Source organism: Peromyscus californicus, unplaced genomic scaffold (genome assembly GCF_007827085.1).
Source record: "Peromyscus californicus insignis strain IS unplaced genomic scaffold, ASM782708v3 Scaffold_12__1_contigs__length_115047231, whole genome shotgun sequence".
Classification (NCBI taxonomy): domain Eukaryota; kingdom Metazoa; phylum Chordata; class Mammalia; order Rodentia; family Cricetidae; genus Peromyscus; species Peromyscus californicus.
In genome coordinates this window covers 16,281,263-16,299,542 of record NW_026294413.1, presented here as the reverse complement: position 1 = coordinate 16,299,542, position 18,280 = coordinate 16,281,263, and the positions used below count along the sequence as shown (strand labels likewise).

General features: G+C 34.2%; 1 long non-coding RNA gene across 1 annotated transcript in view; it reads right to left on the bottom strand.

Moving 5' to 3' along the window:
• The window catches only part of LOC128107062 (uncharacterized), a 43,276-nt gene extending 25,455 nt beyond the window's left edge, over positions 1-17,821 (bottom strand). The window contains exons 1-3 of the long non-coding RNA XR_008216940.1: positions 14,143-17,821; positions 11,727-11,841; positions 7,800-7,939 (exon numbers count right to left, since the gene is read on the bottom strand). This is a non-coding gene — a long non-coding RNA (uncharacterized LOC128107062). The remainder of the gene's footprint in view (positions 1-7,799; positions 7,940-11,726; positions 11,842-14,142) is intronic.
• Between the last annotated feature and the right edge of the window lie 459 nt (positions 17,822-18,280).

Here is an 18,280-nt window from a genome sequence, read left to right as displayed (position 1 = left end):
TTATTTTTAAAGTGATTCCCTCCTCCAGGAGTTATTAATGAAGAAGTGGGAGGGGGAGGGACTGACAGAACAGAGGAACAATGTTTCCAAAATATTTATTAAAGCTGGGAATTTAATGAAATAAGAGTTGCTTGTGTGTAAAATAAAGAGTAATTAAAAATAAATCGCAACGGTAACATTTTAAAATAATAGGCACATAGGAAAGAAAGCATGTGTATCCAAAATACTTATCATGTATTAGGATTTACAGCTGTAAATTTTGCCACCGACTAGCATCATCCACAGTAAAGTGTTTCTTTGTAAATGGGAGAAACACTGCTTTCATATTTGCCCATTATCCAAATCCTTACAGATATGACAGAACTGACATGTCAGCCTCCATAGGTTGAACTTGCAATTCAATTTCAAAACAAATATGTTTTTTCTTGGCTTTAAAATTATTTTTCCCAATAAAACAACTTACAAGCGATATTATGAAAATCCTGGAGTTCTTTTAAAAATCTAATAAAATAATATTATCAATTGTATTCATGAAAGCGCCAGTGTTAATGTGTACTTCTTATCTTTTTTGTGTGTGGTATATGCATATAAGTATGCATATGTGTGAAATGCTGTCTTTAGATTATATATGATGTGCTAAATATATATATACATATATATATATATATATATATATATATATATATATATATTCTTAGTTTTAGTAAGGGAAGCAGCTTTAGATTTGAATTTTTATCTAGTGACTATTGTAAAAGTAAATCATAACTTGGAAATGAATACCATTTGAAATTTCTTTTATCCTATTTTTCAAAGAAATTACTTTAAATTAACTTTTGTCTTGTAGATCTGCAATTTCTAACTACAAGCTATGTATACTTTATTAGTCTCATAAGTATCACATTTCCCAAGCTTTAGGGGAAAAGAAGACACATCGGGCTCTCATTCACTCACTGTTGGTCTTTGACTTGATCAGAATTGCTTGTTATTATCGCAGTCTGCCAAAAAAAAAAATCATTCTACACATCAGTTCCATTCATATGAGAAAACAGGCATGGTATGTTTCAGGAAGTCATGTTTTTGTAGATAGAACCTTAGCTGGAAGGAAGTGCAGTCACTTCCAAACACTTATGCCTTACTGTAAGAGTGGATATTTCCTCAGAGACATTTTGTGTGAATTTTATCTTTAAAAATTTCCCTGCCTATACCATTTCAGTATAAATGAATAGATGATGTAAATTATATATTATAACTAAATCTTCTATAATATTCATACAAGAAAAATGGAAAGGTCAGATTGGTATTTACTGTTTTACAATTTATATAAAAAAATAGATTGAATCCTAGCTTCCCATTTGAATTTGATAGGTAATATGTTGGTAATAAAAGATTCCAGAATCTTTCTTTATATTCCACACAATAATCTGACATCAATGTCACTTTCTCATTTGCCTCTTATTTGCTAACACTTCCAAAACTACTGGTACATAAAGGTCTATTCATACCCTGCTTCTATTAGTGCAGCAAGCGATCTGCATCTTTGTGCACTCACAAAAGAAAATCTGTCCCACATATAATAGCAATGCAGTTAATGAAATAATTGCTTTAAAATGTTGTACTTGCATTTTGTTCATTGGGAGGATTTTTGTAGACATTGTAGCTTTTAGCATGTCATGTAGGGTGTCACTTTAGAGTGTATTGTTATTGCAAAGAAATGGTATGACAGATTTAATGTTTTTAGTATTTCCCCTTGATTTATTGAATACACATTCCTTCACAGAAAGTATTTTCTTCAGCTTTTTTTTTTTTAAGTTGAGACACTCTTAACAACTGCTTCTGTTTCCTTAGAGGTCAAAGGTCTATTTAAATTGTTTATCTGGTGTTGATTTAATTTTGGTAAGATGTATCTCAAGAAATATGTCCATTTCTTTTTAGCTTTTCAGACTTTGTGGACTACAGGTTTTTGAAGTTTGACTTAATACGTCTCTTGATTTACTCAGTGTCTGTTATTATGTCCTCCATTTCATTTCTGATATGTTAATTTGAATATTTTCTCTCTGCCTTTGCCTGGAATGCCAGGACATAGAGGCTGGATCGACCAGAGAACTAGGATAGAATCAAAGAAGACTGGAAAACAAAAAGTCAGTGTAATGGGTGCCTAAAAATATCCTGTATACTAATAATACATTGGTGCCTAGCCCAATTGTCATCAGAGAGGCTTCATCCAGCACCTGATGGAAACAAATGCAGACCCACAACCAAACATTAGAGGAACATCTGGGAATCCTGCTGAAGAGAGAGAGGAAGGATTGTAGGGGCTGGTGAGGTCAAAGACATCATAAGAAAACCCACAAAATCAATTAACTGAGGCTCAGAGGAATTCACAGAGTCTGAACCAGTATCATGGGAGCCTGAATGCATATGGGACAGTTGTACAGCTTGGTCTTTTTATGGGACTCCAACAGTGTGAGCAGGGGCTGACTCTGACTCTTTTGTTGGCTTCTGGGACCTTAGTCTTCATATTGGGTTGCCTTGCCCAGCCTTAATACAGTAAGCAGAGGTGCTTACTCTTATTTCAACTTGATATGACATATTTGTTGATATCCATGGGAGGCCTGGCATTATCTGACTACAAATGAGGAGGAATGAACTGTTGACTGGGGTTGAGGGGGGAAGAGGAGTTTGGGAGTGGGGGCTTGGAATAGAAAAGGGGGGGGAAACTGCAGTCAGGACATAAAATAAATATATTTTAAAATATGAAAAATTTTTAAAAAGTAAGATTTTTCCTCTTAAATAGAGAGGCAATCTCGTTGTGTAAAGAGCCTGGGTGCTGAAGCAAAAGAGTTTCTACTGTCGAGAGGAATTCCAAGTCATGCAGCCCACATCTGGTTCCATGAGCTGGATTATGCACACTTTCAAGTCACTTTCAATGTCAGTCTGATGGGATGTTGGGCATTAACTGTGCTCACAGCAACTTGATCAATGAAACGTTTTGTTTAACTTTCCTACATTTGTGAATTCTCTTTCCCTTTGTGTTTATAAAGAGAAGACTCACTGTTCATTATGCACATGTGCTAAGTTTTCAGCCTGAAAAAAATTCAATTAGGAAAATACTGAAATAAACTTTTAAGAAAAACTGATGCAAGAGAAAGAAAGCAGACTTCAGAATTTCATGCTCATCTTGCTAGGGAAAGTATTGTAGGAGGTAAAAATTTCCTGTATATTTATGCATACTTCCATATTCTTTAATTTTCATGATTAAATACAACCAGAAAAAAATGCAAGAAACTTAGAGGTTACTAAAACTGTTCATATATATAGGATTCTAAAGCTGATTAGGGTGAATGTAGATGGACAGTTGCTAAATGGTAAATTTTCAACAATCCAGAAGAAGAAATGAGTATTACCATATACAAATATTACCACAGATATAATTTGAAACTCATGTTGATATCTAGTGATGCACATCATCGTTCACTTAGATATCAGTGCTGCATATTTGCGGTGTCATTCTTACAACTCTGTCTATCAGTAGCTATTTCTTAAAGTCAATGCCAATGTTGTCTGAGAGTGAAATATTGAAAACATCTTTCATATTACATCGGAAGCCATGCATAAATCAGGATTAAAATGATTATGATACAGAAAGATCCATTTGCTTCCTCAAAATGATACCAGATATCTTAAGGTGTAATAATTAGTGTGCAATTGAGTATATAGAATATAAAATATTCATATTCATTTTAACCATGGAATAAGAATCACACGAGTAAAGGAGTATTATCAAAGGCCTTTTTTTTTATAACACAAAGAGTAATCCTCACTGTGATTCAATTTACACCAATATGAAGACTATTAAATATACTTGAAAGGAAGATCTTTAGGCAGAAGATAAAAATGGCTTTTGTACTCGAACACAAACCTCTCCTTCTCTGACCACTTCAAAGATGCTCTCTTCCATTTTATCTCCAGGAGTCTCAAAAAATAACTTTTACTTTCCTAGTCTACATTTAGTTCTCTCATTCACTATTCAATCGCCAGCAACCTGGCTTCTGCTCTCAACGTTCAGCTAAAAGTGTTCTCATGATGAAGGTCATCAAAAAATTCTTATCCGAAAGCTGTTTGTCCTAGTATATCATTTGATGTTATTAAACCCTATTCCATATCTTTTTTCCTCATTTTTAATTTTACTGTTTTTTATGAGCACACTTATATTTTTGCAAATTTTACAATTTGAGATGTTATTGAATTTCTTATAATAATTACCTTTCTCATATCATAACTTTCCTACTTTCTGCATATAAATGACCCTGTACATGTTGTTTTTCAAGCTTGTTACTTCAAGAAATTGGGCCATATTTGAAGTTTAGATGTGCTCGATGAAGATCAAGACAAAAATTGAGTGTGGTCATTATGAGTTTACTGCTGTCAAAATTATACTGAGTTGTACTATTTGTATATCCAAGCGAGCACATTCCAAAGAAGACTCAGCTGTACTCCCTTTTTCCGAATATTTACTGCTAATTTCTATCTACTTTCCAATCTTTGAAAGCTCAATTATATTTCATCTACTTTTACTAAATATTCTGTTCCCAAGGTTATTCATGTCATTGTCATTGAACTGGCCTAAGTTAACTCTTCTGTGTTATTATACATAACAACAGAACTCAAATCCGATAGACTGCCCATGTATGCATCGTGAAATGTGTGTGCCTCTCAACATATATCATCAATTAATAAGTAAATACATGTTTTAGAAATCTTTCATCTTCTTAAACAATATTATTCTATTGAGTATATTTTTAAAGTTTTTTTTTCACCATATGTTCTAGACTCAGTATCTTTCTACAGATATCTTTACTGTTATGGGATGTCTTTCTGTATGCTGTGACTATGTATGGCTCCCACTGGATAATAAATAAAGCTGTTTGATCTATGGCAAGAAAGATTACAGTCAAGCAGGAAATCCAAGCAGAAATACAGAGGGAAGAATGGTGGAGTTGAGAGAGATGTGAGCCCGCTGCTGAAGGAGCAACAAGATGTCAGCAGACCAGTAACACCACGGCCATGTAGCAACATATAGATTAATAGAAATTGGTTAATTTAAAATGAAAGAGTTAGCTATCAAGAAGCTTGAGCCACAGCCCATACAGTTTGTAATTAATATAAGCCTCTGAGTGATTATTTTATAAGCGGCTTGGGGACAGTGGGGCTGAGTGAGACTGAGAAACTTCTGGTTCCATTTTATGGTTATTTAGCTTTTTCTATATTTTTTAATTTAGTAGATTTCTTACAATCAGACTTTTCACTTGTGTATCTGTGTCCCGTCCATAAGCCCCTATGTATATCTCTAATGAATTCACATGAATTTGCTTATTTCTAGCTTTTGAAAATCTAAAGTTAGCAAAACGAATTACCTTTTATCTAATAAGACATTACAATAATGCATTGTTGGGAATCGTGATGCATAAATAGCATTGTCGTTATAGTTCTGCACCAAAGAATTGATTTTTCTCCCTGGCTGGAAATATCAAACACAATCACACATAAGCTCTTTCTCTCCTCTTTTATCCAGCACATAGAAAGCCTACTTTCATATTTGACAGGAATGTGAAAAACAAATTCTTCCCTTTAAGCAAAATGTCAATCTTTCTATCTTTAACATCTCACTCATATCATCCCCATTTTCAAAGAGTACAATCGGAAAGTGAGGTTTTTTTTACCTATATTCTCCTGTTAAGTAGCTCCGAGTAACTTTCCTTTGGACCACTCAGAAATCTTTACCCACCTAAATGTTAAATTGTATCGTTGCATTACTGTATCACTCGATATTATGACACAAACATTTTTTAGTACAACGGACAATTGTGCCTTCTGTGATATTAATAACCTAACATGCTAAAGCTTAGAAATGTCAAATCTACTTTTAATCTTTTAGTTAAGTGATTTAAAGTCATTGTTTTCTGAGACTCATTGCATAGTGTAGCACAACGAAGAAGAAAGGAAGAATTCCTTCAGCCCCTCACAAATTGTGTCCATTTTCGGATAGGTTCATGATATCCATTGAGGATCTGAATCCTAAAGCTTTGTTTGAGTTGCATGTTCTCCCCCCACCTTTACAGGCTCGAAAAGATCTCTGAGACTCAGAAACGTGTTGCAAGATGAAGTGAGCACACCTGGTTTCCTGCATGTCTTCTACACATCTGGCAACAGGATTAAAATGGACACGTGAAAAGACATATTCTCAGTATCAAAGAAAGTGTATCAAAATCTCAACTCTATCTTCTTGTTGAAATGTTTATTGTCTCTTAAAGTTTTCATTACAGTTCTGAAGTGAAACAGGACTCCCGGGGCTTTACTCCGCTAAGAGAAAAGTAGTGGCTGCAAGGCCCTCTGTCCCTTAAATCACCTTCTGTTCTTAACTGAAAAGTGTGAAGTGACTGTGTGTGGGTGTTCTCTTGTGCTCCTGTGTTTAAACAATAGGGAAATAACTTTGTTTGACCTTTCAGATGAGGAAATTATTGAAAATTCCTGTCCTTTGATGTTGTTCTTTTTTTTTCCCCCGACTACTTCCTACTGACCTTTATTGAACAATTCTGAATTAAATTTATATTTCCTTTGGTCTCTGTGATATTTACTATTGAAATATCATTTGCTTTGTGGATCATTTTAAGAAGATTTTATGCACATAGCATTACTATAAATGAGGCCAGACACTCCATGAAGTCTTTTTTTCTCATCATATTTATCCTCTGATCCAATGATTCAGTTACATACACACACACACATACACACACACACACACACACACACACACAGACACACACATTTTAAATCAGAAAACACATCTTTCATTGTAAAGATACATGCCTTGTTTTACTGCAAATAATCATCTTATTTATTTTAATACATGCCATAAAGAAAAAAAGAAACTAAAAATATGATTAAAATTAAGTCAATGATTAAAAGCTTATAAGTCAATATCTTCAAATAGTATTGCTATTCAGTTCAGTGCAATTTAAAAACAACAACAAGCAAATGTATTCCTCATTGTTACTAGAGCCCTAACTTTGAGATAAGTAAAATAGAACAAAAGTTTGCTGAGGGTTATATTATTCTGACCAATTTCTATACCAAAAAAGTTTAATGTCTAGTAGACTGTAGTCTTTATATGTAATCTTCAATCTATGAAAAGAAAATGAAAAAAATAGCCAAACTGAATCACTGTGTGCCTAAACATCAAGGTTTTGGAATCCAACCATCCCTGACTACAGTAAAAATGGAAATTTTGTTTTCAGTCTTTGCACTCATGAAATCGATGAAAAGAGATCTTTGGAGATGAGAGTTATGAATTAGATTTAAAGTAGGGAATTAATAGCAAACAAATGTGCTGTTTCTAAAATAAAACACCTGCACATTTCCGGTTCACTGTTGTGACACATGTCATGAGCATACATTGTTTAAGAAGACCACATAAAATATGTTCATCCTTACAAAGAATATCTGAGATGCGGACCTGCCTTGGGCATGTAGAAACCCATAAAGACTCAAGAAAAAGTTAGCAACAAATGATGTTTCACCAGAAAGAAAGCAGTACATGTGACTTTGTTCTTGATGATTTACCAAGTTTCTCCTCTTGAATTCTCTGGCACACTCTTAGCAAATTATGAAGGTCCTCTAAGGTTTGTATTTATGTGGATTACACATAGCAAAATATAACACATTACAAATTCAAGCTAAGAATTTTTCAGTTATGGAGTCCATTACCAATGGAAACATCTATAAAATATTTCCATACGTACTGCACAGGGAACATTGCCGAAGAGGTGAGAGAAAGATTGTAAAAGCCAGAGGGTCAGGGAGTGTGCTGTGAGTTGGTTCTCCTAGTCACTTCAGAAGCCAGAGTGATATAGTCTCATCAACATGATTGCCCAAAGTTGAGCTGAAAAAGCAGGACACCCATGGACATGTCAAATTGGATATCAAAAATTTCATGAGGACTCAACCATAAACAAAGTAATATAAGCGACTGAGGAAAGCTGGGATGAGGAGAGTTGGACTCCCTCAGGGAAGAGCATACCAGCTGTTTGTCCTGTACCAAATACTTAATTCTGTGAATATGCATGCAAGTAACATTTTATGGACTCAACAGATTATATTTAAGAATATATGTGTATATATATATATGAATGTATATATATATGTATATGACTGCAATAACAATTTATTGAAAAATAGGCCTTGAATTTGAAATAAAATGGAGAGGAATACATGGAAGAGTTTATATGGAAGAAAGGGAAAGGACAAATATTGTCATTATACTGTAACCACAAAAATAATTAATTAATTAATAATTAAATTAAATAAATAAATATTAAAATGATATGTTTTTTTCTTGTATCCCTACTTCGTCTCATGGCCCAGCTCAGTCAGAACCCTTCCAGATGCCTTTGGCTAGACTTTCCCTCATATTTGCAATAGAACCCTTCTCCTCAGTGATGCCTAGCAGTGGTTATGTGCTCATTCTTATTTGTTTGTTTATTTGCTTATATTTACCCGTTTGTACCTTTATTTATTTTTAAAACATGAAAAGAAAAATGTTTTTTTCAAAACAAGAGTATTAGTTGGAAAGTAAAAGAAAAAATAAGTAAATAAAGTGATAAATGTGATTCCAAATAACAGGTAAGGCTCATTCTGTATAATTTATGTGTCATTTTCAATTGTTTTGGATATTTGACATTAGTAGGTGACAGGAGCTTCCAAAGAAAATAGGAAGTGTGAATCTGGAAATCATGGTGAAAATTGGTGGAAACTAGGGAGAGAAGAAAATGGCATCAGATTTCTATGAAGTACAACATAATTTTACTATCTGAGCACAAAGGACCTGTTTGTAATACAATGTACTTTGACTTATTTTTTACTTATTTGGAGAATAGCAAAAATCCAATTACTTTTTTTTGAATAGATTCATATTTTAGAAGTATATTGGGAAACACTATGGTTAGAAGACAATGGAAACAACATGAACTTGTATGAAATTACAGGAAATGTTAATGATGATAGATAACAAAATGCAAGTCAAAATAGCTAATAATCAGGTTAATATTGTGATTTGTGTTTATACATTTTCATACAAAGGCCATATTTCTAAATAGTTTAATGTGAAATGCATATAATGACTGACATATCCAGTTAGTGATATTGTCTCTATTTTCTTTTACTTTATTTAAAGATGTATAAATTTTGTTTATAAATATATGAAAATCAACTTATATTTTTGAAGTAAATTTTTAATTTTTATTGTTTATATCTTTATTTCAAGTACAGGATTTAATCTGTACTTGCCCACAGCTATCTCATCACAAAAGAGAATAAATAGTTGCTGAACAGATTTTTCATCACAAAAACTAGAATTCTTAAATATCAGACTTACTGAAATATTCAATGTTTCTGCAATTCCATAAAATATTGTCTGGCTTCTTTGTTTTCATCTCCCAAATCGGAGCTGTGTTGTCAGGTACCAGTAGATTCTTATTTGCAAGGGTATTCAACTTGGTTAGTCAAATACTACCAAACAGAACTAACATTGAATATGTCATGTTTCATGATATTCTAGTTTCCTTTAGCTTTGGCATTTGTTTGTCCTAAAACAAGGATACACCTTTCATGTATATGTTGCACGTGTGACAGGCCACCTGTGTATGTCTCTTTGTTAGGATAAAAGTTCCTACTTCAAAGAGAAGAGCAAGAAGTAGCAAGAGTCTAAACCCAAGATGAACTGAGAGAACGTCTTAACATACACTTTTAGGATGACCTTAAAAATCCTACATACTGTGAGGTGGCCAAACTATAGTTCCCCCGTCTGTACCACCCAAATGCTAGAATTGTAGGCATGTTTTACCATATGTAGCTTAATTTATTATTATATGTAACACAATTGTAATTTAAATGAATCAAATTATTTTCTGAACCATTCTACATTTGTTATTATTCTTGGTGTTTGTAGTAGTCATTCAATAAATCAAAAATAAAAAGATGGCAATTTTTAAATTCTTATCAGTACCAATGGCTTGTATTCCAGATGCTATGTTTAGTACTTAAGATTTGTAATAAAAACAGAAGACAATGACAAGGATAATAATAATCATTATTATGTAGCTTAAAACACTGGAAAGATTGTTAATGACTTTGAAAGTAATTGTCAAAACTAAGAACTTATGAATCTACATTTAATTTTTATCTCTGGATTTTTTTCTGATGGACACAATGCCCATTCTTTCAATGTCTACTTCTACAATTGCCATAAGAATCAGGGAACAAAATGATTCTGAAATATCTTTGAGTTATGTGTCTATTCTGTTTGGCTGTGTAACAGTTGTGTTTATATTTTGCATCCCTTCAAACACTATATTTCAAAATATAGTGAATTGAATTTTAAACAACTGTTATGTGTGTGATCACTAGTACTTGTTATCAACTGAACAGGATGTAGAATTAGCAACAAATAAGCCTCTAGGCATACTTGGTAGAGATCATCTAGATTACAGTCTCTGTCTGTGCTAGTGAGAAATTATCTTGTTTAGGTTAACTAAGGGTGGAAAGATATTCCCTAAAGGTACACCCTAATAGTGGGTGATGCAATTTCATGGGCTAACATCCTAGACTACAGGGGAAGGAGAAAAGCAGAGAAGCCAGAGCTCCATCACTAATGTCTGCTCCGTGATTGTCAGACGGATAGGTAAGCCATGGTAATGCAATTCTGTGTGACTGGGTTTCTGGCTGTAATCAAGAAGTCTATTTTGTTGTTGTTGTTATTGTTCAAATCAGCCTCAATTATTTGGTTGAGAATTTTCTCAGAAAAAATATTCTTTTATTGTCAATTTATATCTTATTAGCCTATATTAACCATACAGAAGTGTTAATGACTATCATGACATTCTTCATATTTATCATGTGCTTTAATCATGCTCACTTTCTCCTTACTGCCCTTCTTTCCTCTTTCTTTCCCCACATTGCCCAAGTTAAATAGTCTCCCTTCTGCTTTAAAGTCTTTTTTTGATTGTTTTAAAATCTATTTTACACATATCAGAGAAAGAACATTATATCTATGTTTTGCAGTATGATATTTTTTCTTAAATATGACCCATCAATTTTCCAGAAAATAACATACTTTGTTTTTCAATGCCTATTTGTCTGTAGTAAACCTCTCTCACATTTCCTTTTTCCATTCAACTTTGGTAAGAACAAACATTTTTTGGAGATTAAAAACTTCAGGAAATTTGACAGTTTGTTTTTCATGTACCTCACTCAATTATAAGCAATCTCAGCCATCAGCATTTAGTCAGAGAGAAAATATTCAATGGGTCATAAATAAATTGCCTTTCAAGAAGAAAGAACAGGTTTGTGGTGTTTTCCAGAATCTGTCATGGAAGTAGTCTCACTGTGGCAAATCTTAAATCATTTCATGATGTCCCTGAACAGTGTTGGGAAGACACGGCAATGAATCTGTGTTGTAAAGTTGCCCAAGCAGGGCCTGCACACCACTCACAGACAAGCTACTGACGGCGGGCAAGGGCATGACCACATGCAAGGGCATGACCACATGCAAGGGCATGACCACATGCAAGGGCATGACCACATGCAAGGGCATGACTACATGCAAGGAGCCATGCATTTTCACTGGTGATGAAACGAATTTCTTCCTTGGCCAGTATCCTTGGCTAACTCACAATTTTGTGTTCAGTAGAAAGATGGGGAGGTTTTGCAAATACTTTATCCTCTGTGATCATCATTGGTCAACATTTTCCTGAGACTGGGTTCTCAATAATGATGGTTAACGTGTATCTGCAATAAAGCATAATGTGATCCTTTACCATGGCATATATAATGCTAAATCTAATGAAAATTTAGTTTTGAAGTTAGGTCACATTCTGGTAAAAAATAGTGTCATTTAACTCAAAGGTAGCTCTGGAAATTAAACATTAACAAAACATATGAATGCTATATATACGAGAAGACAGCTATAGATTTTAGTAATTTTCACAGGTTTTAATCTTTTTTGGGTGTTATGTAGAAAGCCCCAAGATGCAAGTCACGTATTTGGAACAGTTGACCAGTCACAAGCAATTCTGGTGGTGAAGGTGTCCTCCTTTCCTCTACCAGTCTTAGTTTTAAAAGAAGTAATTCTTTCTGTACATTGATAATATTGTAAATGGCATACAATAGACTGGAAAAACCAAGGTCATTGTCAATACTGTATCCTGTTTCACAAACAGCAATCTATTGTTAAGTTAAGCAAGTATTTGCTAATCAAGTTTTAATTGGATGTATTATGTATCTCTGCATCTCAACCACATAGGAATATTTTAAAATAAGAATCTCTTATGAAACATATTTTAAAATAAGTATCTGTACTCTTATATAACTTGGAGTATACAAAGTGTATCTTTATGACTTTTATTTCATAAATTTATTTCTAGCACAGATGCTTTATTTTTATAAATATTTGTATATTATTCATTTTATTTACTTGTCTCAAAAACAATTCACTGTGTATTTTACACTGAAGACTTATGCTGGTATTTTAGAGTACCATGTCTGGGTTTAAAAGAAGAATGCATTACCATGTTATGATATATATACTCTTTTATCAACCACCTGTCTTCAGCAAGTGTTCTGCTGGTGTTCCTGTTATTTAAATGGTCTTTCTGAAGTGTGAAACTTTCTCTATATGATGCTATCTATAGGCTATGACAATGGAAAATTTATAGAATATTTTAAAGTACAAAGTGAAGAACTAAAAATCATAAAAGAACTAATGCTTAAAATATTTTCCTTCATTGATTCATTTTCTGTATTATAAAATATTTTCTCATGTTAGCAATTTTAATAATGCATATTTTCTGTTGCATAAGTAATAAAACAAATGTATAACATTCTTTATTTCAATAACATTTGATTAATAGCTACCACTACACTTTATAAAATGACATTTAAAAAAACAACACATTCTTACAAAATTTTGGAAATCAATGTGCCTTTTGCTGTTCTTGCAGAGAACCTATGTTCAGTTCAGGGCACCCATATCCAGAAACTCATAACCCCTTTGAAAGCAGTTCCAGGAGATATAATGTCCTGTTTGAGTGTCTGTGGATACAGGGCATACACATGGTGCACATACATACATGCAGGTACTCACAACACATAAAATAAAAGTAAATAAATATTTTGATAAATTACACAATTCTTAGTGACTTAACATAAAATGTCATGGAAGTTCAAGCTAATTACGTGTCACAATATCTTAGCTAATTGTATTAAAATGTTGACTTTGGTGAAATGTTCATAAAGACTACTACATTAAGCGATCTTAGTTAATACACTGATTAAAATGAAGTCATGTAGATAGAAGTTACATAATACTCGTGAGAGGCAATAAACAATGGGGATCTCTTTAGAAGTTGGAAATGTCAATAAACTCTTACAGAACCATACTAATTATTAGAAACAAACAAATAAATAAATGCTCTTTAGCTATATGTACTACTATTGATTCAACTTGAAATACAATTTGAATGATAATCACTTCTGTGCTAGTAGTATGTACACTGGCATTCGCTAAACATTTATCCAGCACAGAATATTCATACATTGTTTTGAACATGCATGTATTCAATTTATTCTAAAACTAGTTTCTTTCCTTTTTAGTAATCTAGAGATTAGTCAAGAGTGTATGGAGGAATCTACTTTACTAGCTGCTAAGTGTATCTTTCTGGTGACCAAAAAATAAAGAACTTACATGTAAATACATTACTCTTTTTATTAATTTGTATTTTTATTTTGGAATAAAATTCAGTTCTACATATCAGTCACGGATTCCCTTGTTCTCCTCCCTATGGCCCCCCTCTCCTTCCCCCCAGCCCACCCCCCATTCCCACCTCCTCCAGGGCAAAGCCTCCCCTGCAGACTGAGATCAACCTGGTAGACTCAGTCCAGGTAGGTCCAGTCCCCTCCTGCCAGGCCAAGCCAAGAGATCCTGCATGGGCCCCAGGTTTCAAACAGCCAACTCATGCAATGAGCACTAGAAAAAAATCATCCAGAGTGAGGTAACCCAGACTCAGAAAGACAAACATGGTATGTACTCACTCATAGGAGGATACTAGATGTGGAACAAGGATGACTGGACTGCTACTCACATCACCAGGGAGGCTACCTGGAAAACAGGACCCCAAGAAAGACACGGGGATAGCCCAATGACAGAGAAATGGAATGAGATCTACATGAGCAGCCTGGTCATGACTGGGGGTAATGAAGGGCAGGGTCGAGGGAAAGAGAGCTTGGGGGAGCGGGAGATCCCAGCTGGATCAACAACAGAGAGGGAGAACAAGGAATAGGAGATCATGGTAAATGAAGACCACATAAGAATAGGAAGAAGCAATGTGCTAGTGAGGCCCACAGAAATCCACAAAGATACCCCCACAACAGACTGCTGGCAATGGTCGAGATACAGCCCGAACTGACCTACTCTGGTGATGGGATGGCCAAAATACATTACTCTTAACAGGCTGGTAAGTGCTAGGTTCTAACAATAGACAAGAACATCGATGAGGAGACAGGGTATGTTGAGTGGGAAGAATATCTTGTCCCTCATCCAAAAGAATATAGGCAGCACCACTTTACTTAACATGTTCTTTTTCTTTCTTTCCTTTTTATTTATTTATTTTCTTAATGGAACTAATAGTTGGTGTGGGCAGCACTGTGGGTGACTCTGAGAGAACCTGGAGAAGGTATGAAAGTGATCAAAATAATTTTTACAAAATTCTCAAAAAATTAATTAAAAAATGAAGAGAAAGAAAAGAGGAGTCATCCCTGGGTCTGCATGTTGGGGTCAAACATATGTTGAGCTATAGTGAACAACAAAACCATACAGATACCTCCAGGGTCAGGGCAGGAGCACAATGGTAACCAAAGAGAAACATTCTCTCTTCATAGAGGAAAAACAAAGAAAAGGCAAAAAAAATGAGGATGTGAGAGGTGAATATTAATAAAGACAAATCTTGGATTCGAATCCTCACAATTGGGCTCTCAGAGTATTCTTATGGAAGCAATGTTTTAGAAAAATAATGAAGTAAATGTTGGTATCAAAGAAGGAAGAAAACTCAAAACAAAAGTATGATTTATTTTCTATGGTTTGGCAATGCTGGGTTGAATCAAGATCTTACTAACTGATCTGCAATCACTTTACCACTGAAAATTCCCGGGCAAGACATTGATTTCAGACAAATTCCTAGACTCAGTCTATTAATTCAAGGGCTCTGAGAAACAGCAAATACCTATTATCTCTGATCTCACCTGCTCACATCCAGACTGGGTTTTCACAGTCCACCACAGGTGATTTTTCAAATCAAGGAATAGAATCTAAGTTATCTATACAATAACAGTTTATGAAAAGGGGGGCCTTGAATTTGAAATAGAACATGGAGTAGTATATGGGAGGGTTTGGTGTCATACATGTATCTGAGAGAAATAGAAAAGTGAGTGAGAGAGAGAGAGAGAGAGAGAGAGAGAGAGAGAGAGAGAGAGAGAGAGAGAGAGAGAAATATACATTCCTTATATTTATATTTATATTATAAATATATGCAGTCCAAGGAGCTTCATTTGCTCAGGGGAATCTTCAAATACATGTGTGACTAGGCCCTGATAGAATGACAGGTAGGCAGGAGGAATAAAATCAATGACAGATGGTCTAGTTCATGTGAGAAAACTACCCAGACTCTTCCTTCAATGCCAATGATCTAGTTCCAACAGTCTTGCAAAGATGTTGGCCTTTACTCAAAGAAGGAAAGGAAAGTTCTGGGAGGATTTGAGCTAGAGGGATGTTATCTTACTATTTCTTTTTTAATTAGTCATTTCTTGAGTTCATAACATAATTAAATAATTTCCCTTTTTCCCTTTTCTCCCTCCAAACTTTTTCATATTACCCTCTTTGATGAAAGTAACTTACAATAGTAACAGCAAGTACACAGGAGGTAGTTGGAAATTTTTATATTATGTTTAAATTTAAAATATATTTTATGTCTTGAACTAAAGCAGTAACAGAGGATACAATAAAAACATTGGATTAATGTTAATTTTAAATATAAAGAAGATAAATTAGCATATAGATATGCAAGATATTAGGGAAAATAAAAATTGATAGAAATTTTTGAATGAATTTGAATTGACTAAATAAAGGGATGGATTTTCCAATGACTAATACAGTGACCAAGAGTAATTTCATTTATTGTCAAGCACATAAAAAGTTCAGTGTTTATTGATTCATTCTACAAATATGTAGTAGACATTCAACATGAAACATCAAATAGGCATTCAGGATAGTTTTCAACTTTATGGAGGCAATTTTAAGTTGTAACTCTCAGGCTGGGGGTAACTCAGGTATAGAATAACCGTGTGAGGAACTGGGTTTGCAACATGTATCACACACATACTTTAAATAAATATAAAAATTAAGGACGATTCTGTAGTTTTATAAATTAAGACTGATAAATAAGTTATAAATACATGTCAAAATTTGCACAATGAATACAAAGATAGATCATGCAATTTTGTGAAATTATGGATTAAATGATGAAATCATCCATTGTAAATCATGGAAAGTCAGAAAGATCATGGTATTAATGTAATACACACAGTTACCTGGGAAATGTAAGATTTTCAAACACGGCTACAGAGCATTGTGATTAGTTCAATATAGCAGATGCTAGTGATGTTCAAATGACGTGTAGATCATAGACGTGATGGAGTTTCTGAAGTGAAGTGGAGTACCAGTTTTACTGGACAGCAGGTTAAGCCAGGATCTAGGTAAATTCTGAAAGAATTAAAGAAAGAAAAAAAGAACTGCAAACATTTTATGAATTGATGAGACCCCAAGTTGCGATCACTGTTAGTCACATATAATTTACAAAGGTAGATGTATGGAGCAAATGTCTGAAAATAATGCTAAGAGGGCTAAATGCACAGGAAATGACTCAATGGCATCACACTTCCCTTCTGCTTAGAGTCAATGCATCATAACCATGGTGTCAGTGGTGCTGCACATATTTAAGAAGTACGCAAGTACATTGTTTTGCTGCTTGAGTTGATATGCATTCATGTTATTCTTACATATTTTGACACAGGGCATTACCAAAAATTAATAAAATTTAAATCCATATATGAAGTAGAATTCAATGTATGTTTAAAAACAGTTATTGAATTGTGTTTGCATAAATGCCAGACAACAAAACTTTTGAACAAAAATAATGCATTTTAGGGTGTATTGCAAAGGTATGTATGACCAGAGTTAATGGGGTCAGAAGTGGTATAAAACAAAGTACCAAAAAAATGCTCAAAGAGGTACCGTCAAAGGGGCAGAATTTTCTCAGCATATCACCATTTGAGGATCTAAATATCAGCAATACTGCCTTCATTAACATGAAAGTTTCCTTTACTTAAAAAGAAGTTTAGTTTTAAAAGTACAGAGGAAAATGTGGGATATTTTTAAATCACAAGAATACGGAAAATGAATATACTGGTCTAATTGACTAACATCAAATACTGTCTAAGAGCTGTTAATTCATCCAACGGATGATATGAAGGTGATTCTAAAATGGTTTGGGAAGGGAAGCAAGACACAAAATTGCCACATTTAATGAGAATCCTATGGTTGGACACTTTGTGCAGCCTTGGTGCAGGGAGGAGGGGCTTGGACCTGCCTCAACTGAATGTACCAGGCTCTGCTGACTTTCCATGGGAGACCTTGCCTTGAAGGAGGTGAGAATGGGCTGTGGGTTGGCCAGGGCGGGGGGGGGGGGGGGGGGAGGTTGGGGGTCAGGAGGAGGGAGGAAAGGGCAATCTGTGGTTGGTATGTAAAATGAATAGAAAATCTCTTAATAAAAATAAAAAAGAGAATGATGTTTAAAAACAATATCAATTATAGAGGAAATAAGAAATGAAATTTCAAACATTGCTGGTTTTCTATACAAACACACTCTTTTATATTTCAAGTCATCATTAGAAAATAAAATCAAACTTGTATTCTAGAGAGCCCAATAATGATTCCAAGCAACTGGAAATGGAGTCTTTGGTGTGACAGTTTCTGGTTTATTTAAACAGCATGACAGGGAAGTGATCCCCATTTGGGCTGTGATAAATGATCTTGGCTGTGAAGAGAAATGTCATAATACTGTACTATATAATGTAATATAAAAATGAGTCGTTTCACTTTTGAGGCTCTATGGGAACC